The sequence below is a fragment of the Nycticebus coucang genome, chromosome Y, assembly GCF_027406575.1.
Source record: "Nycticebus coucang isolate mNycCou1 chromosome Y, mNycCou1.pri, whole genome shotgun sequence".
NCBI lineage: Eukaryota > Metazoa > Chordata > Mammalia > Primates > Lorisidae > Nycticebus > Nycticebus coucang.
Genome location: NC_069805.1, coordinates 3,918,167 through 3,944,500, shown reverse-complemented (window position 1 = coordinate 3,944,500; position 26,334 = coordinate 3,918,167). Strand labels below are relative to the sequence as shown.

General features: G+C 40.8%; 1 pseudogene; it reads left to right on the top strand.

Moving 5' to 3' along the window:
• Positions 1–25,658, top strand: part of LOC128578968 (52 kDa repressor of the inhibitor of the protein kinase-like) — a 31,385-nt pseudogene extending 5,727 nt beyond the window's left edge.
• Positions 25,659–26,334: the final 676 nt, after the last annotated feature.

Here is a 26,334-nt window from a genome sequence, read left to right as displayed (position 1 = left end):
TACTATCTTACAGGGAGACTCTAATCCCCGTTCCCCTAGACATTTAACTCCAGAAGCCTTGCAGGCTTTACAAGTTGTTGAACAGGCTTTAACTCAAGCTAGGGTTAAACAAATTAATTATCAAAACCCATGGTCTTTACTCATTTTTTCTACTGAGTATACTCCTACAGCTTGCCTATGGCAGGAAGGTATTTTAGAATGGATTCATTTACCACATGTTCAGACAAAGATTGTTGCTGATTATCCATACCTGGTGTCTTTATTAATTGATAAAGGAAGAAAAAGATCACGGGAATTATTTGGTAAAGATCCTCATGTAATTGTAACTGCTTATAATAAAACTCAAGTGGAACAACTATTTCAAAATAATGATGATTGGGTATTGGCCTTACAAGGCTATGCAGGTCAAATCTTATACCATTATCCTAAACATCCTTTAATTGAATTTACAAAAACAGTTTCACTTATATTTCCTCTTATGTGTTCCAAACAGCCTCTGTCTGACGCAATAACCTTGTTCACAGATGGCTCCTCTACAGGTCGAGCTGTAGTTTTTAGCCCAGGCCTGTCTCCTCTTATTAAAGAGGTCACACAAGCCTCTGCCCAACAAACAGAATTATGGGCTCTAATCTCGGCCTTTAATAATTTCAAACAAAGGTTTAACTTGTACACAGATTCAAAATATATTGCTTCTCTTTTTCCAGCTCTTGAAACTGCTCTTTTAACAGGAACCTCAACTATTCTACCTTTATTAAAGAAACTACAAACTTTAATTCAGCAAAGGAATAATCAATTTTATATTGGTCACATAAGAGGACATACTAACTTACCTGGCCCTTTGGCCCAAGGAAATGCCACTGCAGATTTATTAACACGTACTATAGTGGCATCAGTGGCCGACGCTGAAGAAAGCCACGCCTTACATCACCAAAATGCTAACGCATTAAGAAAAATGTTTCAAATTACTAGAGAACAGGCAAGACAAATAGTCTTAAAGTGTAAATCCTGTCCTGTTACTCATCATCCTTTAAAATTTGGTGTTAATCCTCGGGGTTTACGCCCCAATGTATTATGGCAAATGGATGTAACACATGTGTCTAGTTTTGGAAAATTACAATATGTACATGTTACTGTTGATACTTTTTCTCATTTTATCTGTGCCTCTGCAAGACCTGGCGAGGCCTACAAAGATGTTGTACAACACCTATTTTACTGCTTTCAGCAGCTAGGTGTTCCTCATCAATTAAAAACAGACAATGCTCCAGCTTATACCTCTCGAGCATTTGAACAATTTTGTATACAGTGGAAAATTGCTCATTCTACGGGGATCCCTTATAATCCTCAGGGTCAAGCGATTGTTGAAAGAACTAATCAAATATTAAAATTACAAATTGAACGCCTACAAAAAGCTCATAAATATTTCTCTCCTCATCATATTTTAACCCATGCTTTATTCGTCCTAAATCACCTTAATGTAAACTCCAACAATTTAACCCCTGCTCTCTCCCATTGGCAGCCACAATCGGCTGCCACCCTTCCTAAAGTTCTTTGGAAAGATTTATTATCGGGCCAATGGAAAGGCCCTGATGTATTGTTAACCTCCGGACGAGGCTATGCTTGCATATTTCCACAGGATGCCGACTCTCCCGTCTGGATTCCAGACCGGCTCATCAAACCGGCTCCTCCGGAGACCCCGGCGCAGAAGACAACGCCTGCGGCGGATGAAGATCCTATCTGTACAAATGAGGACGACTGTGGAAATTTCACCGAAACCCTCCAAGACCACGTGGACACAGATCCGTGCCCTGGTGAAACAAGCTAAACAACTTCTCATATCTCAAGGAAACCCTCTAACTCCTACAATGTACTTTCTTGCGTTTCTATCACTAATCTCTACTCCTAAGGTAGAAACTGCAGCTTATTGGTCTTATGTGCCTAATCCTCCTCTGCTACACCCTGTGGGCTGGCTAGATCCAGACCCCATAAAAATTCTTTCTAATGATTCTATCCGCTTAGGAGGTTTAACTGACTCAGAATCCAGACATCATGCTGCGGCTTTAATTAATTTCACTGGCAAAGCCGACTCCTTGCCTATTTGCTTTACTTTAAGAGGCAACACACCTCCTTTTTGTTTACCTACTAGCTACAGGGTATTTTTAACTGATGCTCCAGATCCTCATGATGCAAATAGACGTTATGTTTGGGAATATGAGTTACAAACTATTGGAAGTCCTAATTATAATGAAACCTGTTTATCTGTTAACTCATTACCTCTCCCTAACTGTAAAGAAAAATATAGAAATAAAAATCAATTCTGGGAATCATCATTAACTAAAACACCTACTTGGCTTTCCTGTGGATTCCCAAATGCTGCCAACAAGCATTCTCCTATAAATTCAAACACAGTCATCTGGGATTATTCTCCTACTTCTTGTTTTGATCATAATAAATATTTCTCGAACCAATTAGATAAATTTCATCAGTATCAGTGGTCTGGTACTCCCCAACCAATACGACGATGGTTCACACCTGGTCTAGTTGAGCCCATATGGGTAGCTCAAGACAAAAATAAAACTCAAATACACTATGATTTATTTAGACTTGTTGCTGCATCCAACTTAATTTTAGAAAAGAAACCTAATATGCCAAAACCAAATGCAATGTCAGTAAGAACTTGTGTTGGATATCCATATGCTCTACTTTTAGCTCCAAATAAGTATTTAACTATTACACAATCTAAAAACTCTTATCATATTTCTTGTACCGCTTGTAAAGTTACAAATTGTCTTACTTCTACTGATTTATTCAATGAACGCTTGTTTAATTCTGTTTTAATTGTTAAAAGACCCTCTTATGTACTATTACCTGTTGATTTACAAGATGATCCTTGGTATGATAATTCTGCTTTACAAGTTTTACATACTGTTAATCAGTTAATTCGACCTAAGAGGTTTGTAGCTGCTTTAATTCTCGGTATTTTAGCTTTAATTTCTATAGTCACAACATTTGCGGTAGCCACTACTGCTTTGGTTCAAGAAGTTCACACAGCTCACTTTGTTAATTCTCTCAGCAGCAACATAACTCTAGCTTTAATGACTCAAGCCAGCATAGATAATAAACTTGAAGCAAAACTTAACATCCTAGAAGAAGTAGTTTTAGCCTTAGGACAAGATATAAAGTTTATACAACATAAACTTCAAACCAGATGTCATTCTGCCTTTCCTGCTATTTGTGTAACTCCTTTACCTTATAATATGTCCACTTCCTGGGACAAAACTAAAGCACATCTACAGGGTGTCTGGAAGGACAATGATATTACACATGATTTACATACTCTTCAAAAAGATATCACTGCCATCAGTGAAGCTCATTTACCTAGCACTTCTCTTGATTCACTGGCTCAATCCCTCTCTGACAATCTTAAATCTTTAAATCCTGTGTCCTGGATTCAGTACATTGTGTTTATTGTCATTATTGGATGCTTGATATTCTGTGTTGTTTTACTGTTACCTTGTCTCCTTCGTTGTGTCTTTTCCTCCTTAAAGGCTGTTCGCCAAGACCTCTTTGAGCTACGTTTCATTAACAAAAAAGGGGGAAATGCCGCACCCCTGGCATCAAGCCGTGGCGGGATGGCTCTGTCCGCGTTGTAAAAACTGTGGTAAGGCGGTGAGTGCTCCCCGGAGCGTTGCCCCCGGTCCCCCTGGCCTGCAACAGCAGCGCATAAGTTGCCTAGCATGCCTTTTAGTGAACGTAAGAATTCATGAGGTGCGGCATAAAGGCCTGAATAACCTTTACCCTGAAACCTGTTTGAAACTTGTTTGTTGAGTTGAATGGTTAATTGTTGCTTGAATGTCCTCAGAAACTAAGAATAAACATAATGACTTACTAATCCATGACTTCATCTATACAATGGAGACTAAATGTCTCCAAGGGAACACGTTCCCACCATAAAGGTCAGTTAATTGAAACAATGTATCAAGAGAATGCAGGGATGATAAGTTAAGATGTTCCTACCAGATACCCGCTCCCTCCGGTCTCTTATCTCTACCTTATGTCCCTTTGAAACTGTTTCTTTGAAATAAGTTTTCTATGAAATTGCTTTCTCTATAATTTTGTCACTATACACTTAAAACATATACATAATTCACTATCAATTCACTAACAACATAAAAATCATAATCAAATATAAAAATATAAAAATACAAAATGTGAACAAAGCAGTTTTACAAAGAAAGAAGGTTTAAACATAGATAAAGAGAAGTAAAAGAGTAACTGCTGATAAGCAGCAGTCCTTTGTTCCCCCTTACGGGCAGAAACATTGTCTAAGAAAAGACAGTTGACTACTCCCATCTACAAAACTCGATAAGAACTTTGTAAGCATCAGCAAGTCATAAAAATATCTTTTGTAGTTTGTAAGACATTGTCAAAAATGTATAAATACCATGCCTAAAAATCAGTAAAGTACAACTGCTTTCTTCATCATCCTTGGTGTGTGGCAGTTTGTCATTTTCCTGCGTCGCCCTTTCAATCAACCTGAGCCGTTCTCGCCCTGAAAGCCCTCGGACTGAGACTCATTCGACTGGCGGTCCGCGGCAACAAGTAAAGAATCCATTCTTCCCTTTAACAGGAAGAGAAGGTGCAAGAGACTGTGACAGTCTTGGTGGCAAAATCTCTCCCTTGCCTTCTTACCAAATAGCTCTACCTTGCTGCTTTGTGCCTGTTCATCAGGACAGGGTTACACCACAAAGTACACACAGATGACACTATTGTTGTCTTGCAGGTCCTTTTCCTCCCAGAAAAATACCCTGGCAGGGCCTACAGTTTCTCATTCCAGCTTTTTTCTTGTTAAGACCTTTATATTCACTGGACCGATCCCCTAGACACGTTGTCGTGTCCTGCGTGTCTATCAGCATCACTTCTAAACTGAACCCTTTCCTCCCAGCGTGGTGGTGATAACCACTGAGAACCAGCTCTCTGGACACCTTGCACTGGATCCGGGGAATGCACACTGCCAGCTGGCTGGTTCAATATCTGACAGGGAATGTTGGGGAAAGTGTGGCCTTGCAGTCCATGGCAGCTATAGGTCATTTGACCTGTTGAGAACGTCCAAGGAAATGTCCACCTCTGTCCTGAGAATGCATAAAGAAAATCAGAGACAGAAGAATGTGGTCCATCCAGGAATTCCAGAGCTCCCTCCCCCAGAACCATCAGTGCTGATTCTTGTAACTGGAGCTTGTAAGTTTCTCTATGCTCTATGAAATCACAATGTCTGCATCCTCCCAGGTTTCCACAACAGCAATTCCCTTTTCCTGACTGTGAGAGAGAGAGCATTGTAAGCCATCTCACACAGCTTTAGAAGCACTACTAGTCTGAGCATAACCATGACAACTAGCAACTGCAACAGCTTGTTTAACTGAGATCAAAATGTGTTTGTAGGAAGATGTCACAACACCTTTATGTTAACAGGGACAATGCCAAGAGCCATAGTAGCCCAGACAGGATAATTGCACTGATTCAGACATGGGCACACAGATGTGAATGCTGGAGTGCAGGGCAAGGAAGTCTTCATACAGGTGAATGTATATTGTAAGTCCCAACATTAGATGGAAACTTGAGGACACTGTGGAGCGGAAAGTGAGAGTGTAGGAATGAGTGTCTTTCACACAGAGGTATGATGAGTGTAGGAATGAGTGACTTTCACACAGAGGTATTAACACGGGTGATAAGAAAGGGAGGGCTCCGTTGTAAAGAGAGGGCAAAATAGAGAGATGACTGACAGGACAGAGAGATAAACACACAACATTGCCTTGCAGAAGAAAGAGACACACAGAGAAACGCTGTGGTAGAATAGACAGACACCAACGTACAGAGAGCTCTAGGGGCCAAGGGAGAAAGGAGAAACAGAGAGTTGTCCCTTGCATAAGATAACAGATAAGGCCGTGGGACAAAAGAGTCCTGGGGAGAGAGAGAAGGCCTTTAAGGCATAAAGAGGCACAGAGGGAGGTGTTGTGCTGAAAGAGATAAACAGAGATCCTTATCAGGTAGAGAGAGTCCCAAAGGGCGCCTTGTAGCTACAGAACCCATCCACAAGGGTGATGAGAGGACAGACATACACAAACAGGTCTGTAAGGGGATAGAGGCATCGATAGGGACATACTACACAATAGGATTTTTTTAATGGCCACACACACTGCACCCCACCTCAGACCTGCCTGTGGCTTTGGAATCAAGTCTCTGGGACCTTGTTCTGGGCTGTATCACAGGGCCAAGCAGTGGTCCTGAGTTCCACAGTGTAAATTCAGACTTTACTGTGTGGGGTTTGTCATCCCTTCAGGAGTCTTGGCCTGACAGGCCAGGCCTTTGTCCACTGGGCACCCAGGTAAATCAGGTCTATAGACCCCACTGTTTACCTCAGAGAGTCCATGGAGACTCAAGTAAGCCAGTGCATAGTATTTCTGGATACTTGGGGGAAAAATGTAATTCCCAGGACTTATAACGAGAAATAGCAAACTTAGGCCTGGTCAAGAAGCCCCAGTGTAGTCCATTGCCTGCTCTGGTGGGGCTCCTGTCTGTGACCACTGATAGGTGTCAGGATCTGCCAACCTGGCTCACAACAGGGAGAACTTAGCAGAGTCCCCCCACCCTCTGCCCACCATGTCACAGCAGAATAGCACTGAGGATAGGAGCAGGGGCCAAGAAGTGTGGTTTGGAATCAAACACCAGTGATGGAGGGAGAAAGTGACATGATGTTTGCACACAGAGATCTTTGTCTTGCACTGAGCCTGGCACAAATTCCTTTTGCCCATGATTGAATTGCACACCTCTAGCAGTCTTCTGCATTTAACATCGCAATGCTCACCAGCGTTTTTTGGAAGTGGCTCCCTAAGGGAGGTGCAACTCCTCCAAGGCCACAGCCCACCAGGAGTAAATATTTTGGACCCTTTACTCTCTCTCCTGAATTCTTTCTTGCCCTTTCCCAAAATACACAGTAAGCATGAAGACCCTTTCCTGCACTGGCCTCTTCCAGCATCATACTATGTCTGGATGTGCATTGCCCCTGGAGTGACTCCTGACCAGCATGTTCCTATGGGAGTCAGGCATCCCATTATGTGCCACAATTCAGGCATCTTTTTCAGAAGAGGAAGCAGGGTGGAAGCCTACGCTTGGCTCCATGTTACCTGGGCAAAATGGCATGCTCTCCAAGCATGGGATCCTTGTGCTCAGAGGACACTCTCACAAGGCCCTCCACTGGAAAGTCTGTAAATATGGCCCCTCTCTGGCCACCTTTTCTTGTGGGCATGTACATGTCCAGAAACAAGGCCACACATGTACAAGGAGACATGGGGACCCATGCCTCAGGGAAGGAACCACCTCTTCCCTACAGTTCTCCTTCACTTTATCTCCAGATGGTGAAAGCCAAGGGCCCTTTTCCTCACTCACCCTGTCACTCTCCAATTCTGCAAAGCAGCTGCACAACACTTGTACTTTGAGACAAAAGCTACGGGGAATGCTGGCCTCAATGCTTGGTATTCAGGCCAGGGACAAAGGGTGAATGGACAGCTTGCAAAGGAACAACATCCCAGGTTGGACCAAGGTTCACAGTTGTCTTTCCTTGTGTCCCATCAGTCCCATGAGCCATCTCACCCTCTATTCCTTCATTGCCAGTTCCCCACCTGCAAAGTCTTTGGGCTTTATCTTTGCCTCACCTACCCAAGCTACCCATGTTAGGCACAATGCCAGTCTCTCTGCACACTGTGCTCCTCCACTTTTAGGGCCGCCCTCAGTTTACACACAGATTCCCAACAAAAAATTTTAAAGTTCCAAGTGCTTATATTCATTCACTGGGTTGTCCTTGGCCCTCTTATGAACACAAGGACACACCAAAGTTTGGCAGACATTATTGCCACGCCACATGAAGACATAACCTCTGTGCACATTACAATAACAACCATTCCTCCATTCTGTCTCCTATTTGTGAGAGACAGAAACTTCATTGCCTGCAGACACTAAGGTCTCTCAATCCTCTGTTGCCAGCATCTAGAAATCTGTGGAGCAAGCACAGGCAACAGACACGAACACGCACACACATACACACATACTGAGGATATCGCAAGAGAACAAGCACACAGAGACCAAGACAGAGAAGAACTCCTTATGAATTGAGAGGATATCATCAATCTCTGAAGGACATTTCAACCCAGGGATTTGGATGCCCCCATTCTTTTCCTGGGCAGGCATATTGTCCCTTGATAATTCCCCATCGTTTGCAATCACCGCTTCTGTCCTCCACAATACCCTTATTTTGTATCACCACACTGACGAGAATTGTAACTTTAAGCAATGGAAAAAACAGCCAGATGAGGCTTGAATTGAAACCTGGGAGTTTGTCAAGTTGGCACAGCGATTCTCTAATCAATCTACACATGTCCTGGGAGGCTCCAATGGGGGGATGCCGGAACCCCTACTGAATGGATGGGAATGGCTGTGAGGGACCTCAGGGAGGCTTGATACGCAAGAGATCACCATTGAGGGAAACACACTGATTCAGACCTGCTTCCTCTTTAGAGATCTTGAATCTCTACTGGGCTTGAGCTTCTAGCATGACATGTGCGTCTCTCAAATTGCCTTTCTCCTTCTGACCCCAGGATAATATTTGGTTGCCATGGCACCCACTCTAGAGACTCACTTACACGACTGTACCCCAGACACCAGATATGCAGGCCTCAAGACCCAATCCTGGGCTATTTACCTGACTTCCTCTCTCTCCTTGGCCATGGCATCTTCCTGGCTCAGGTAGTGGTCCAGGGTTTTGAGCCACAGGTCCTCGGTGATGATCTAGAAGGAAAAGAATGACACACTGTGCCTACAAATGTATGCAACACAGCAATCTGGCTAGAACCTGGGCAGCTGTGGTTTGAAAAACAGAAGATGAAGGTCTGAACACTGGTGTCCTTCTCCAAGTAGGGTGTTTCGTTGTCATCAGTCCAGTACCACTGGATCGGAGAGGAACCAAATGCCTTGTACGCTACAGGAGAGAAAGTTAGGGGAGGATTGAGACTGGCCTAGGCACCATTTACTGCCCTCTGCAATCATAGAGGCAGCCACATTCCACCAGCTCTAGGGATATCCAGGCAGCCACATCCCACCAACTCTGGAGACATATGGAATCAAACAGAAAACCAGGAAATGAAACCAACAACTTAAAACTACCTAATCTTCCATAAACCAAACAGGAACCTCCACTGCTGGACAGACTCCCTATTCAATCAACAGTGCTGGGAGAGTTGGAGATCCACATGTAAAAGACTGAAACTGGACCTGCACCTTTCTCCACTCACAAAAATTCATTCAAGATGGATAAAGGACTTAAATTTAAGGTGTGAAACAAGAAACATTCTCCAAGAAGGAATAGGAAAAACACTGGAAAATATCGGCCTGGGGACCAAATTTATGAAGAAGACTTCCAAGACAATAGCAACAACAGCGATAATAAACAAATATGATTTAATTAAACGGAAAAGCTTCTGTACAGTTAAGGAGACAACAACCAAAGCAAATAGACAACCTCCCCAGTAGGAAAGGATATTTGCATATCTTGAATCAGATAAAAGCTTAATAACTAGGATTTATACAGAGCTTAAATTCATCCACAAGAAAAAAGCCAACAATCCCATACATCAATGGAGAAGAGAGGTGAACAGATCCTTCTCTAAAGAAGACAGATGAATGGCTAGCAAACACATGATAAAATTAGGGATGATGAGCATCCCTAATTATTAGAGAAATGCAAATTAAAACTACCCTACATTATCATCTAAACCCAGTGAGAATGGCCCATACCAACAAAATCTCAAAACTGCAGATACCGGCATGGATGTGGAGAGAAAAGAACATTTTACACTGCTGGTAGGACTGCAAACTAATACAATCTTTTTGGAAGGAAGTATGGAGAAACCTCAAAGAACTCAAACTAGACCTCTCATTTGATCCTGCAGTCCCATTACTGCGCATCTATCCACAGGAAAAAAAAATCCTTTACATGTGAGTTTCAAAAAAAGCTCAATATTTTCTTTTTTTTTTTTTTTATTGTTGGGGATTCATTGAGGGTACAATAAGCCAGGTTACACTGATTGCAATTGTTAGGTAAAGTCCCTCTTGCAATTATGTCTTGCCCCCATAAAGGCTGACACACACCAAGGCCCCACACGCCTCCCCCGGTCCCTCTTTCTGCTTCCCCCCCCCATAACCTTAATTGTCATTAATTGTCCTCATATCAAAATTGAGTACATAGGATTCATGTTTCTCCATTCTTGTGATGCTTTACTAAGAATAATGTCTTCCACTTCCATCCAGGTTAATATGAAGGACGTAAAGTCTCCATTTTTTTTTAATAGCTGAATAGTATTCCATGCTATACATATACCACAGCTTGTTAATACATTCCTGGGTTGGTGGGCATTTAGGCTGTTTCCACATTTTGGCGATTGTAAATTGAGCTGCAATAGACAGTCTAGTACAAGTCTCCTTGTGATAAAAGGATTTTTTTCCTTCTGGGTAGATGGAAATAATAGGATTATTATCCTGCCCAGTAATAGGATTGCAGGATCAAATGAGAGGTCTAGCTTGAGTGCTTTGAGGTTTCTCCATAATTCCTTCCAGAAAGGTTGTACTAGTTCGCAGTCCCACCAGCAGTGTAAAAGTGTTCCCTTCTCACCACATCCACGCCAGCATGTGCAGTTTTGAGATTTTGTGATGTGAGCCATTCTCACTGGGGTTAGATGATATCTCAGGGTTGTTTTGATTTGCATTTCTCTTATATAGAGAGATGATGAACATTTTTTCATGTGTTTGTTGGCCATTCGTCTGTCGTCTTTAGAGAAAGTTCTATTCATGTCTCTTGCCCATTGATATATGGCATTGTTGGCTTTTTTCATGAGGATTAATTTGAGTTCTCCATAGATCTTAGTTATCAAGCTTTTGTCTGATTGAAAATATGCAAATATCCTTTCCCATTGTGTAGGTTGTCTCTTTGCTTTGGTTATTGTCTCCTTAGCTGTACAGAAGCTTTTCAGTTTAATGAAGTCCCATTTGTTTATTTTTGTTGTTGTTGCAATTGCCATGGCAGTCTTCCTCATGAAGTCTTTCCCCAGGCCAATATCTTCCAGTGTTTTTCCTATGCTTTCTTGGAGGATTTTTATTGTTTCATGCCTTAAATTTAAGTCCTTTATCCATCTTGAATCCATTTTTGTGAGTGAGGAAAGGTGTGGGTCCAGTTTCAGTCTTTTACATGTAGACATCCAGTTCTCCCAACACCATTTATTGAATAGGGAGTCTTTCCCCCAAGGTATGTTCTTGTTTGGTTTATCGAAGATTAGGTGGTTGTAAGATGTTAGTTTCATTTCTTGGTTTTCAATTCGATTCCAAGTGTCTATGTCTCTGTTTTTGTGCTGTCTTGAGCACAATGGCTTTGTAGTACAGACTAAAATCTGTTATGCTGCTGCCCCCAGCTTTATTTTTGTTACAGAGAACTGCCTTAGCTATACGGGTTTTTTTCTGGTTCCATACAAAACGCAGAATCATTTTTTCCAAATATTGAAAGTAGGATGTTGATATTTTGATAGGAATGGCATTGAATAGGTAGATTGCTTTGGGAAGTATAGACATTTTAACAATGTTGATTCTTCCCATCCATGAGCATTGTATGTTCTTCCATTTGTTAATATCCTCTGCTATTTCCTTTCTGAGGAGTTCATAGTTTTCTGTATAGAGGTCCTTCACCTCCTTCGTTAGGTATATTCCTCGGTATTTCATTTTCTTTGAAACTATGGTGAAGGGAGTTGTGTCCTTAATTAGCTTCTCATCTTGACTGTTATTGGTGTATACAAAGGCTACTGACTTGTGGACATTGATTTTATATCCTGAAACATAACTGTATTTTTTGATGACTTCTAGGAGTCTTGTGGTTGAGTCTTTGGGGTTCTCTAAGTATAAGATCATGTCGTCAGCAAAGAGGGAGAGTTTGACCTCCTCTGCTCCCATTTGGATTCCCTTTATTTCCTTGTCTTGCCTAATTGTATTGGCTAGAACTTCCAGCACTACGTTGAATAGTAAAGGTGACAGAGGACAACCTTGTCTGGTTTCAGTTCTAAGAGGAAAAGCTTTCAGTTTTACTCCATTCAGTAAAATATTGGCTGTGGGTTTGTCATAGATAGCTTCAATCAGTTTTAGAAATGTGCCACCTATGCCTATACTCTTCAGTGTTCTAATTAGAAACGGATGCTGGATTTTATCAAATGCTTTTTCTGCATCTATTGAGAGGATCATGTGATCTTTATTTTGCCTCTGTTAATATGGTGGATAATGTTTATGGACTTGCGTATGTTAAAGAAGCCTTGCATCCCTGGGATGAAGTCTACTTGATCATGATGAATGACTTTTTTGATGATAAGCTGTAATCTATTGGCTAGGATTTTTTTGAGAATTTTTGCATCTATATTCATGAGTGAGGTTGGTCTGAAATTCTCCTTTTTGCTTGGGTCTTTTCCTGGTTTTGGTATCAGGGTGATGTTTGCTTCATAGAATGTGTTGGGGAAGATTCCTTCCTCCTCAATTTTTAGGAATAATTTCTGCAGTACAGGAATAAGCTCTTCCTTGAAGGTTTGATAGAATTCTGGAGTGAAGCCATCTGGACCAGGGCATTTTTTGTTTGGAAGATTTTTTATTGTGTCTTTGATCTCAGTGCTTGAAATTGGTCTGTTCAGGAGCTGTCTTCCTGCCTGAGTCTAGGGAGAGCGTGTGATTCCAAATATTGATCCATTTCCTTCACAGTGTCAAATTTCTGGGCATAGAGTTTCTGGTAGTATTCAGAGATGATGTCTTGTATCTCTGTGGGATCAGTTGTTATTTGCCATTTATCATTTCTGATTGATGTTACTGGAGATTTTACTCTTCTATTCCTCGTTAGTCTGGCCAATGGTTTATCTATTTTATTTATTTTTTCAAAAAACCAACTCCTTGTTTCATTAATTTTCTGAATGATTCTTTTGTTTTCAATTTCATTGATCTCTGATTTGATTTTGGAGATTTCTTTTCTTCTACTGAGTTTAGGCTTAGATTGTTCTTCTTTTTCCAATTCCATAAGATCTCTTGTGAGATTGTTGATGTGCTCTCTTTCTGTTTTGCGAATGTAGGCATCTAAAGCGATGAATTTTCCTCTCAAAACTGCTTTTGCAGTATCCCACAGGTTTTGGTAGCTTGTGTCTTCATTGTTGTTATGCTCAAGGAAGTTAATGATTTCCTGTTTTATTTCTTCCTGCACCCATCTGTTATTCAACAGAAGATTGTTTAATTTCCATGCCTTTGGGTGGGGTCGAGCATTTTTGTTAGAGTTGAGTTCCACCTTTAGTGCCTTATGGTCTGAAAAGATACAAGGTAAAATTTCAATTCTTTTGATTCTGTTGATATTTGTTTTGTGTCCCAGGATATGATCAATTTTGGAGAATGTTCCATGGGGTGATGAGAAGAATGTATATTCTTTGTCTTTGGGGTGGAGTGTTCTATATGCGTCTATCAAGCATAGTTGTTCTAGGGTCTCATTTAAATCTCTTATATCTTTGTTTAATTTCTGTTTAGAGGATCTGTCCAGCTCTGTAAGAGGTGTGTTAAAGTCCCCTGTTATGATGGTATGATCAGATATCATATTGCTCAGACTGAGTAAGGTCTGCTTCAAGAATCTGGGAGCATTTAAATTGGGGGCATAAATATTTAGAATTGAAATATCTTCTTGTTGTATTTTTCCCTTGACCAATATAAAGTGACCATCTTTGTCTTTTTTGACTTTAGTTGCTTTAAATCCACATTATCTGAAAATAAGATTGCAACTCCTGGGGCGGCACCTGTGGCTCAGTGAGTAGGGCGCCGGCCCTATATCCCGATGGTGGCGGGTTCAAACCCAGCCCCGGCCAAACTGCAACAAAAAAATAGACGGGCATTGTGGTGGGCACTTGTGGTCCCAGCTGCTAGGGAGGCTGAGGCAGGAGAATCGCTTAAGCCCAAGAGTTAGAGGTTGCTGTGAGCTGTGTGACACCATGGCACTCTACCTGATGGTGGTACAGTGAGACTCTGTCTCTACAAAAAAAAAAAAAAAAAATTGCAACTCCTCTTTTATTCTGAATGCCATTTGCCTGAAAATTGTCTTCCAACCCTTGACTTGGAGCTTTAATTTGTCTTTTGAAGCCAGGTGTGTTTCTTGCAGACAGCAAATGGATGCCTTGTGTTTTTTAATCCAGTCAGCCAATCTATGTCTCTTCAGTGGGGAATTCAAGCCATTAACATTTATTGAGATAATTGATAAGTGTGCTAGTATTCTATTCGTCTTATTTGGTGAGAGTCCATTACTTAGTTTTATCTTTTGCTTCAGTGTGGAGGTTAGGTTCTGTCCTTTAATTTCTGAGTTCTTACTTTGCTGCTGATCCATTGTGGTGGTCAGTGTGCAGAACAGGTTGAAGTATTTCCTGTAGAGCTGGTCTTGTTGTGGCGAATTTCCTCAATGTTTGTATATCCGTAAATGATTTGATTTTTCCGTCAATTTTGAAGCTTAGCTTAGCAGGGTACAGAATTCTGGGCTGGAAATTGTTCTGTTTAAGTAGATTAAAGGTAGATGACCATTGTCTTCTTGCTTGGAAAATTTCATTAGAGAAGTCTGCGGTCACTCTGATGGATTTGCCCCTGTAGGTCAACTGATGCTTACTCCTGGCAGCTTGCAGAATCTTTTCTTTTGTCTTGACTTTGGACAGGTTCATCACAATGTGTCTTGGAGAAGCTCGGTTAGAGTTGAGGCAACCTGGGGTCCGATATTCCTCTGAAAGCAGTGTGTCAGAATCTTTGGTGATATTTGGGAAATTTTTGTTTATAATATTCTCTAGTATGGCTAACATTCCTCTGGCATTCCTCTTCCCCTTCTGCAATTCCTATAACTTGTATGTTGGAATGCTTCATAAAGTCCCATAATTCTGACAGTGAATGTTCTGCTTTCTCTCTGTTCTTTTCTGCCTCTTTTACTATCTGAGTTATCTCAAGAACTTTATCTTCTACCTTTGAAATTCTTTCTTCTGCATGGTCTAACCTGTTGCTGATACTTTCCATTGCATCTTTAAGTTCCCTAATTGACTGTTTCAGTTCCTTCACTCTGCTATATCCTTTTTATATTCTTCATATTGTTCATCTATTTGATTCTGTTTTTGGATTTCCTTTTGGTCATTTTCCACTTTATTAGCAGTTTTCTTCATTGTTTCCACCATTTCTTTCATTGTTTTCAACATGTGTATTCTAAATTCCCTTTCTGTCATTCCTAATATTTCTTTATAGGTGGAATCATCTGCAGTAGCTACCTCATGGTCCCTTGGCAGGGTTGTTCTGGACTGGTTCTTCATGTTGCCTGGAGTTTTCTGCTGATTCTTCCTCATGAGCGATTTCTTTTATGTTTCCTAGCCCTAATTTTCCTTTCACTTCATCTTGCTCTTTAAGTTCTCATGCCTGTGGACTAAGGTTTATAGGACCAGAAGGGTGAGACGGATGAAGAGCAAAAAAGGATGAAAGAAAGGAGAACCGAGTGATAAGAAAAAAAAGCAAAATAGAGAAAGGAGAGGGGGTGGGTAAAAGGAATATTGACAAAAAGAACAGAGGCACAGAAAGAGGGAGACAGAGCAATATAGGTGTACAGTAGGGTACTTTGACACAACCTTAAAAAACCCCACCTTCTTGGGGTGCCCAGTTGGGTGGTTCCCTTGAGGTCAGCAGCTCTTTGCCAACCTGATCGGACACAGTACCCCACCTCCACCAACTAGAGAAGAAAGACAAAAATGCTATAAATCAAACCAAAACAAGCAAACAGAAAACTTTATGGGATAAAATTGGGTGAAAAACCAAATAATAGCAGTAGAAACACTAGCAAAAATGAAGTTCTAATTATTGAAAAAGTCAGCAATGGGAAATTATAATTAAACTAGAAAAATTGAGAAAGAAAAAGGATCTGTATGGAAAAGGTTGAAATTAAAAACAAAACATCGACAACATCAAAATAAACAACAACAACAAAAAACAACCAAACCAAAAAAAAAAAAAAAAACACAACCAAAAACCAAGCAGTATGTATATGTTATTGAATATTGTGTGGGCAACACGTGGTCTTCTGGGTTATGAGATGTTAATCACAGTTCTGATACGACTGGAGGCTGCTGATTTCTCAAACCCCAGCAGGTAGACACCCTAAATCTCTCTTCAGCCCACTTAAAAGGCACTTTGAACTTGTAAACTTGCTGAGCAGAAGCTTTCCCAGGAAAGTGCTTGTTGCTGGAATCACTGACGAAGTGGCTATCCACTTACCCAGTGTGCCAAAACCAGTCTCACTCTGCCCCTGATGATTAGGGCTGCAAGGCGGCTCAGACCCCACCTTGAGACTACTTGGTGGCTGGGTTACCAGCTCCCACCCGATTCTAGCTCTGTGACCCTGAGGGCGGAGCTTGCCAGGGCAGATTGCTCACAATGGCTCCCTGTGACCCACAGCCAAACACTATTAGCTCCGTCTGGCTCAGCGGCTCAGACTGGGGCCCTAGACAATGGCCAAAGTTCTCCACACTCCTGCTCAGGCTCTCCCCAAGGCAGTTCAACTGAGTGCCAAGTCCAAAGACACCAAAACAGTTCACAGGTAAGGGCTTTCTGGTTTGCAGTCTTGCTGCTACTGAACTTACAGTTGCAGGCAGATTTAGACAGAAAACACATGCGACCACTTGCTGTTTTTCCACTGTTTTAGTCCTCCTCTTGGGGTCCAGAAGTCTCTCGCTGACTCCTTGTATCCTCACAGGGGTGATGATAGGCAGATCCTACCAGCCAGAGATGCCTGGAGTCCTATCTCCCCAGACTTACGGTGCCCAGATGGAAGGAAACTGTTACTCGGCCACCATCTTGATCCGCCTCCCAAAGCTCAATATTTTCTTAGGGAAAATATTTCCATAGGCAGTTTCTAATGAGCTGTTTGTGGTTCTGCAAATTTTAAAATGGATTTATTTTGGCTCACAGTGACCAAGACTACTGAATCTGGCCTCCAGAGTCCTGCTGAAATCATGTGAGCTCACTGGTCCACTGAGGTCCCTATTGGCTTCAGACTGCAATCTTGTTTATATTCTTAACTACTGTACCCACTCCAGTGTGATTCCCGGGGCCCCTGTTATCCACCTGCGGAGAGCATGTGACGTCTAATATAAGCAGTTCCCATTAACATGTGACCTATGTACAACTTGCACTTATGAACAGAGGTTATTACAGTAAGTCTCTGAGTTACAAACAACTGACTGATATATGATTCCATGAATGGATGAATGGAAACTATTACAGGTAATAAGTAACTGTAGTTGTTCCAACTTACATGGAAACTCATGTAAAGAACAAACCTATAGAACCTATCTTGTTCATAACCTGGGCTTCAGGTATGTTAAGTGTTCCAGCAGGGCAGAGCCATGGAGTCACTGTCAGCTATAAATCTGGTACTGACTACCAGCACCCTGCCTCTCATTCAAGACAACACTGTACCACACAAGTTTTTGTCACCTTTGCACATATCCTTCCCAGTGCTTAGAATGCCTGTAGAAATGAAATAGCCAATTTATTTTGTTTATCTGGTTTGCAGCCCATATGTTAGTTCCTCAGACAATCCTTCTTAGATCACCCCATCTAATGTGAGCCCATCATGGCTGCACCTTATCCTGGTTTGTTTTCGTCAATCATCCCTGAAGGTTCACTAAGATCTATAATTGCAGGTTCCCTGCTCGTCTTGTTCACTAATGGGCCGTACTCATAAATATTTACTGAAAAAGTGAATGAAAGGGACTATAAAGTCCCATTAGTCCAGGCCTCTCCCTTTAGAGATGAGAAGTGGCCTGTCAAACATCACACAGCTAATTACCTGAAGCCAAGCCATGGGCAGTAAGCTCTACAGTTCAGAGCAGAAGCAACTGCTTATGACAAAACAAAAGGTAAACCTTGAGATTCAGAGGAATATATTCCCCCACAATATAAATTGTGTGGAAATTTAGTGTGGCTCACTAGACCAACATCATGAAAAGGAAGGAACAAAATGTTGCCTCTGGGGCCGCGGCCAGGGGTGCCTCCTGCTGCGGTTTGTAGCACACCTCTCCCGCGAGGGTTGTAGCACAGCGGCGCCAGGAGATAGATGTTCTAATTCAATACTGCTACGTAAATAACTTAATCACAGTCAACACTGTTGTGTGACATCACTAGTTATAATTTTTATTGATTTACCATTTTAACATTCTCATCTCACCCCATCTTGTCTGCATCTTAAGTTTCTGAAATTATGATTTTTTTTGGTTAGGTAGTATAGCCACAGGAGTATTTTTTTTTTTTAGAGACATCGTCATTGTAGTGCCTTAATTATTAGTCATATTTTTCTATTTATGTTATAAATTTAACTGGAGGGGTGGAGACAAGATGGCCAACTGAAGCCAGCTTTCCACAGAGGCTTCCATCCAGAAGGAGAGTTAAAGGACAAAAATTTAGCAAGTAACCTGGTGGATCTGAGCTGCACCAAGGGAAAAGGTTGAAGATTGCACATCAACCCCACTGAGGTGAGCTGTGACCACAAGGATACAAACAAAAGGACAAAATCCATCACCAAGTGGATGGTAGTCCCCTCCCCCATGAGAACGGCTTGGAGTGACCCACAAACAAACATGAAGAGTTCAAAGGTCCTCCCACTACACTCCACAGGAGAGACCCTCTAAAAACTGGATCTACCTTCCCTACTATGCCTCTTGCCAGGCATAAAACTGTATATATTCTCTACCTGCAACTCTGAGCTCCTGGCACTCCCCTGCACTCTCACTCTGAGGTCTGGAAGACTGTCCCCCAGGAGTTCAGATTCTTGGGTGATTCCTTGAGGGGTGTGGACAGTGCCTAAATTGCAGCTGGTCAGTGCTGACTCTGGAGCATGGGAGTGAGGAGAGGAAATCGGCTGAGAGGGAACCACACCAGAGCAGTAGTTCCCTGAGGCTTGGAGCAGCAGCCGTCTTTTAGCAGCAATACGGCTCACTCCCAGATATTCTGAAGCCACACGCCCTGTCTCCCTGGGCAACCAGAGGTGGCTAGCAACCACCTGTGAGTAAAGGATTTGCCTGAGGTGGTACCAACTCACAGACCAGGGAAGTTCCCAGGGCTGTCCCACAGGACCACTTTACTGACCCTAAGATGCACCTGGCCCTCAGGGGATTGTCAGCCTATAGACAAAGGAAGGCAGCAAGATAGAACTGGCAGGTAACCTAATACAAATCTGCAGGAAAAAAGACAGGGCTTTGGAACTCAAAAAAGCTTCTCTTCTGCAGGGGAATTTAGCAGGAACAAAACCAAAATCCTGCAAACTTGTTCTGTTCTGTTCTGTCAGTAACATCAATCAGGGGTGGGGCTGGACCTGAGTGAACACCACACAACCTCCATCAAGTGCCTGAGGCTGTCTGGCCTCACCTCCTCCTGCTAGAGAGAGGCAGAGCGCAGAGGCCTGGCAGGTTTCCTTGTGATTTAGGCAGGTGCAAACCCCTGGAGTATCTGTTCACTACAGGCAACTGCATCAGCCAACTGCGGGGCTATCAGTGACTGGGTGTGACAGAGGTGCAAGGTGGGGAAGGAGGTAGAAAAAGAAAGAAGACTACCCAACACGTTCTATGAAGCAAACATCACCCTCATCCCCAAACCAGGGAAAGACCCAACAAAAAAAGAAAATTATAGACCCATATCACTAATGAATATAGATGCAAAAATATTCAGCAAGATCCTAACAAACAGAATCCAGAAACACATCAAACAAATTGTACATCATGACCAAGTCAGTTTCATCCCAGGGTCTCAAGGCTGGTTCAAAGTATGTAAATCTATAAGTATAATACAGCACTTAAACAAATTAAAAAACAAAGACCATATAATTCTCTTGATCGATGCAGAAAAAGCTTTTGATACTATCCAGCATCCCTTCATGATCAGAACACTTAAGAAAATTGGTATAGAAGGAACTTTTCTTAAACTGATAGAGGCCATCTACAGCAAACCCACAGCCAATATCATATTGAAGGGACTTAAATTGAAATCATTTCCACTCAGATCAGGAACCTGACAAGGGTGCCCATTGTCTCCACTACTCTTTAAAATTCTTTTTTTCTTTTTTTCTTTTTTTTTTTTTGTGGTTTTTGGCCGGGGCTGGGTTTGAACCCACCACCTCCGGCATGTGGGACCAGAGCCCTACCCCTTTGAGCCACAGGCGCTGCCCTACTCTTTAAAATTCTAATGGAAGTTTTAGCCACCACAATTAGGGAAGAAAAGGCAATCAAGGGTGTTCAAATAGGGTCAAAAGAGATCAAACTTTTGCTCTTCGCAGATGATATGATTGTATATCTGGAAAACACGAGGGATTCTACAACAAAACTCTTAGAAGTGATCAAGGAGTACAGCAGTGTCTCAGGTTACAAAATCAACATTCATAAATCAGTAGTCTTTATATATACCAACAATAGTCAAGTTCAAAAAACAGTTAAGGACTCTATCCCATTCACAGTAGTGCCAAAGAAGATGAAATATTTGGGAGTTTATCTAACAAAGGACATGAAAGATCTCTATAAAGAGAACTATGAAACTCTAAGAAAAGAAATAGCTGAAAATGTTAAATGGAAAAACATACCAGGCTCATGGCTGGGAAGAATCAACATTGATAAAATGTCCATACTACCCAAAGCGATATACAATTTTAATGCAATCCCTATTAAAGCTCCACTGTCATGCTTTAAAGATCTTGAAAAAACCATACTTCATTTTATATGGAATTAGAAAAATCCTCAAATAGCCAAAACATTACTCAGAAATAAAAACAAAGCAGGAGGAATCACACTACCAGACCTCAGACAACTCTACAAATCGATAGTTATCAAAACAGCATGGTACTGGCACAAAAACGGAGAAGTAGATGTCTGGAACAGAATAGAGAACCAAGGTATGAATCCAGCTACTTACCATTATTTGATCTTTGACAAGCCAATTAAAAACATTCAGTGGGAAAAAGATTCCCTATTTAACAAATGGTGCTGGGTGAATTGGCTGGCAACCTGCAGAAGACTGAAACTGGACCCACACCTTTCACCATTAACTAAGATAGACTCTCACTTGATTAAAGATTTAAACTTAAGACATGAAACTATAAAAATACTAGAAGAGAGTGTAGGGAAAACCCTTGAAGAAATTGGCCTGGGCGAGTATTTTATTAGGAGGACCCCCCGGGCAATTGAAGCAGCTTCAAAAATACACTACTGGGACCTGATCAAACTAAAAAGCTTCTGCACAGGCAAGAAAACAGTAAGTAAAGCAAACAAACAGCCCCTCAGAATGGGAGAAGATATTTGCAGGTTATGTCTCTGACAAAGGTTTAATAACCAGAATCCACAGAGAACTCAAATGTATAAGCAAGAAAAGACCAAGTGATCCCATCGCCAGCTGGGCAAGGGATTTGAAGAGAAACTTCTCTGAAGGAGACAGGCATGCAGCCTATAGACATATGAAAAAATGCTCATCATCTTTAATCATCAGAGAAATGCAAATCAAAACTACTTTCAGATATCATCTAACTAACTCCAGTAAGACTAGCCTATATCACAAAATCCCAAGACCAGAGATGTTGGCGTGGATGTGGACAAAAGGGAACACTTCTACACTGCTGGTGGGAATACAAATTAATATATTCCTTTTGGGAAGATGTATGGAGAACACTTAGAGATCTAAAAATAGATCTGCCATTCAATCCTATAATTCCTCTACTAGGCATCTACCCAGAAGACCAAAAATCACATCACAACAAAGATATTTGTACCAGAATGTTTATTGGAGCCCTATTCATAATTACTAAGTCATGGAAAAAGCCTAAGTGCCCATCAATCCACGAATGGATTAATAAATTGTGGTATATGTAAACCATGGAATATTATGCAGCCTTAAAGAAAGACGGAGACTTTACCTCTTTCATGTTTACATGGATGGAGCTGGAACATATTCTTCTTAGTAAAGTATCTCAAGAATGGAAGAAAAAGTATCCAATCTACTCAGCCTACTATGAAACTAATTTATGGCTTTCACATGAAAGCTATAACCCAGTTACAACCTAAGAATAGGGGAAGGAGGAAAGGGGAGGGAGAGATGGGATAGGTGGGCAGAGGGAGGGGGATTGGTGGGATTACACCAGTGGTGCATCTTACAAGGGTATATGTGAAACTTAGTAAATGTGGAATGTAAATGTCTTAGCACAATAACTAAGAAAATGCCAGAAAGGCTATGTTAACCAGTGTGATGAAAATGTGTCAAATGGTCTATGAAACTAGTGTATGGTGCTCCATGATCACATTAATGTACATAGCTATGATTTAATTAAAAAAAAAATGTTGCCTCCATGACCTGATAGTTCTTAAAGAATTTGGATCTGGAGATTACTGATGCACTCCTAGCATTTATTAACATAAAATTTGACTAGGAAAGATATCTACTTTAGTGCCTATTCTAATAACTGGTTTTCTTTTAAAATGTTAAAGAGCCTCAAACATCTATACATTTTACAAATGCTTCAGAAAGTATGAATTTCTCTAAAAATAAATACTGACCTTGAGAGAGGAACAATATCTGTCGTTCCTCACCTGCCATTGGAAACAGAACAAACAACGCTTTTCAGGCAATGGACAACAGGTAGTGCAGGACTGTGTTCCAAAAGTGAAAGGAACCTTTACTAGGAAGTGAGCTGAGTAAGCCACCCACAGCCAGCAAAAATGCTGAGTTATAAGACTTTAGATTTTCTGAAATGAAAGCATGTTCTTTTGGGCTTTCATATCTGATATACAAGATTACCTGGAATCCTGGCAGAGAATTCTTCTTCACTCTCCTCCAGAGTTGGGATTGTTCCCTGTCTCACTGTGTTGGAATATTCTGCCTTCTGTTATCTTCTGAGTGGAAAATATTCTATGACTAACTGGCCTGAGAGTCTATTTTTGTTATCTACCTCAAGGGAGTTATTTCCTGATCCCTTGGTCTGTAAGCATCTTCTTCTTCTTTTTTTTTTGACACAGAGTCTCAAGCTATCTCCCTGGGTACAGTGCTGTGCCATCACAGCTCATAGCAACCTAAACTCTTGGGCTTAAGTGATTCTCTTGCCTTCCAAGTAGCTGGGACTATAGACATCCACCACAACACCCAGCTATTTTGTTGTTGTAGTTGTCGCCTGTTGGGTCTAATCCAACAGGCCCAAACTGGATTTGAACACTCCAGCTCCAGTGTATATGGCTGGTGCCCCAGCCACCCAGTACAGGCAATGACCCTGTAAGCATCATCTTGCCTCTCTTCTATTACCTTGACTTCTGGGCTCAATATCTCTTTCACAAGGCTCTCTTTCCTTAGTTGAGATGATTTCTATCACCTATGTTAGATGCCTCTTTTTCCTGGTTATATTTTAATAAAAATTTTCTTATTAAAATTTGTTTATTTTTTATTCATGAACATTATGTTTTAAAGAAAACTAAAATAAACTAGAAAACTAATATCTTTAGAACGGCAATAGTAATAGCATAGGAAGATTTTTTGGCTTCTTTAAACAATCCAGACATGTCAAGAAGCTAAGAAAAAAAACATTGCCTGTTAAACCTTAAGATAAAATTTCAGCATCAGACCTTAACATCAGAGTTAGAAACAAAATTTGATCTTACCAGTCATTAGAACAATTCACAGAGTAAAAACAGAAAACATATACAAGAATTGAGCAAAACAGAAACAGAAAAAAAACAATCAATGAAACTTCTGAACAGGAACAAAAACTTAAAGACCAAAAAATCACATTATAAAAAAGATATTTGTACCAGAATGTTTATTGCAGCCCTATTCATAATTGCTAAGTCATCGAAGAAGCCCAAGTGCCCGTTGACCCATGAATGGATTAATAAACTGTGGTATATGTACACCATGTAATATTATGCAGCCTTAAAGAAAGATGGAGACTTTACCTCTTTCATGTTTTCATGGATGGAGCTAGAACATATTCTTCTTAGCAAAGCATCTCAAGAATGGAAGAAAAAGTATCCAATGTACTCAGCCCTACTATGAAACTAATTTATAGCTTTCATATGAAAGCTGTAGCACTAGAATATGGGGAAAGGAGCAATGGGGGCAAGGGGTGGGGGATGATGGGCAGAGGGAGGGCAATTGGTGGGACCACACCTATGGTGCATCTTTGAAGGGTACAGGTGAAACTTACTAAATGCAGAATATAATGTCTGAACACAATAACTAAGAAAATGCCATTAAGACTATGTTAACCAGTTCGATGAAAATATTTCAAACTGTATATAAAACCTGCACATTGTACTTCATGATTGCATTATTGCACACAGCTATGATTTAATAACAAAAACCCCCCGCACATTGTACCCCATGATTGCATTAATGTACATAGCTATGATTTAATAAAAAAAGAAAAAGAAAACACCTAATGAAACCAACAACAGCGATGCTAGTACAGAAGAGGAGGTTGAAGAACAGAATGAAGACATTTTACCTCTCACCCTTGAAAAGAAGGAAAACAAAGAAATCTGAAATCTTTATTTGGCATCTTTATGCTTATGGGAAAACAAAATATACATCTATAGATGGACATGAGACTGATGAAATTTCAGATGATCTCCTTACTCCTGGTAACTTTCAAGCACTTTCAAGTCACCGCTGGTGACACTGATAAATTCTGGTGAAGAGGCTTTGAGACAACATCAGTTAACACATCAGTTTTGTTCAAGAATACAGTAGAAACAGATGTTAGAAATCTGTAAGAGCTGAATTTGGGAAGAAACGCTTAGGAAGTGACAGACTCACTCTTTTTTTAAATCTTTTTTTTTTTTTTTGGCCGGGGCTGGGTTTGAACCTGCCACTTCCGGCATATGGGACCGGCGCCCTACTTCTTGAGCCACAGGCACCGCCCAAGAGACTCACTCTTTTTATCACAGAAGATGTAGTAGATATAGCAGGGGGAAAGCACCTACCTGTGCTGGCACTGGTGAGGTTTGTGGATGAATCTCATAACCTGAGAGAGGAATTTGTAGACTTCCTGCCTTATGAAGCTGATGAAGAAATTTTGGCTGTGAAAATTCACTGCCATAACTGAGAAGTGGTAGCTAAATATGGAGTATTGTCATGGCCAGGCTTACATTGTGTCCAGTGGATTTTTTTCCAAAATGAAAGTTATTTCTAGACTTCTAGAGAAATCTACCCAAGCTAAACACTTTGGCCTAAATGTGTGCTTGGAATAATCATGGAGTTATCTGTTGGATTGGGGACAATTGAGGAAGTTTGTTCTTTTTTCCATTGATCACCATAACTGCTTTTAGAACCTGACAACATAATTTCTGTTCTTTTTCAGAACAGTGAAGAAAGGGTTAAAGAACTGAAGGAAATTTGCCATTATCAGTTGACAGGAACACATGATGCTTTTGAAATTTTAGTGGACATCTTGCAATCATTTGTTTTAAGTTTAGATGGTATAAATAGTGGCACAACTATTAGATGGAATTAACTATATAGCTGGCTGAGCCTGTGCCCTCTGTAGTTCAGTAATAAATTTTTATTTCATTGTTACCATTGTTGCTCTTAAAAATGGCCTCTCTTTTAGAAAGGCCTTCAGGAAAATCTGAGAGGATCAAATCCTCTGAGGTTTGTATTTTTTTTATTTATTTATTTATTTATTTATTTTTTTGTAGTCAGTAGCTTGACTCAAGTACTGTCTTCACTCAATGAAATGATGGAAAAATATTGTAGTTTATCATGAGTTTTGGTTTGAGGAAGCCACAAATTTGGCAAGCAAGTATGATATTCAGGTAAAGCTCTTTAGGAAATTCTGCAGAGTTCAGCAATTAACTTGGAAATTCAACTAACTTCTGAGTTACTGTAAAGAAACCTTAAGTGTTCCAACAGAGGAACACATTATTCTAAAAGCAAGACCTCAAAGCTCTTTAATGCTTACTTTAGATACCCTAATTCAACAGTCAACTCAACTTCAATACATCAGAGGAACACCATGCTGTGATGTACAGAAGTATTTACCCAATCTTGACACACTCTCAGCTGAACTTAATTGCTACAAAATCAAATAGATACACAGAGTAAAATATATTGAACTTTAATCCACCATTCATAAAGCCCTCTACCTGCCCCACATGAAGTTTTTTCCTAACATGTATGCATTGCTAAAGGTCCTATGTATATTTC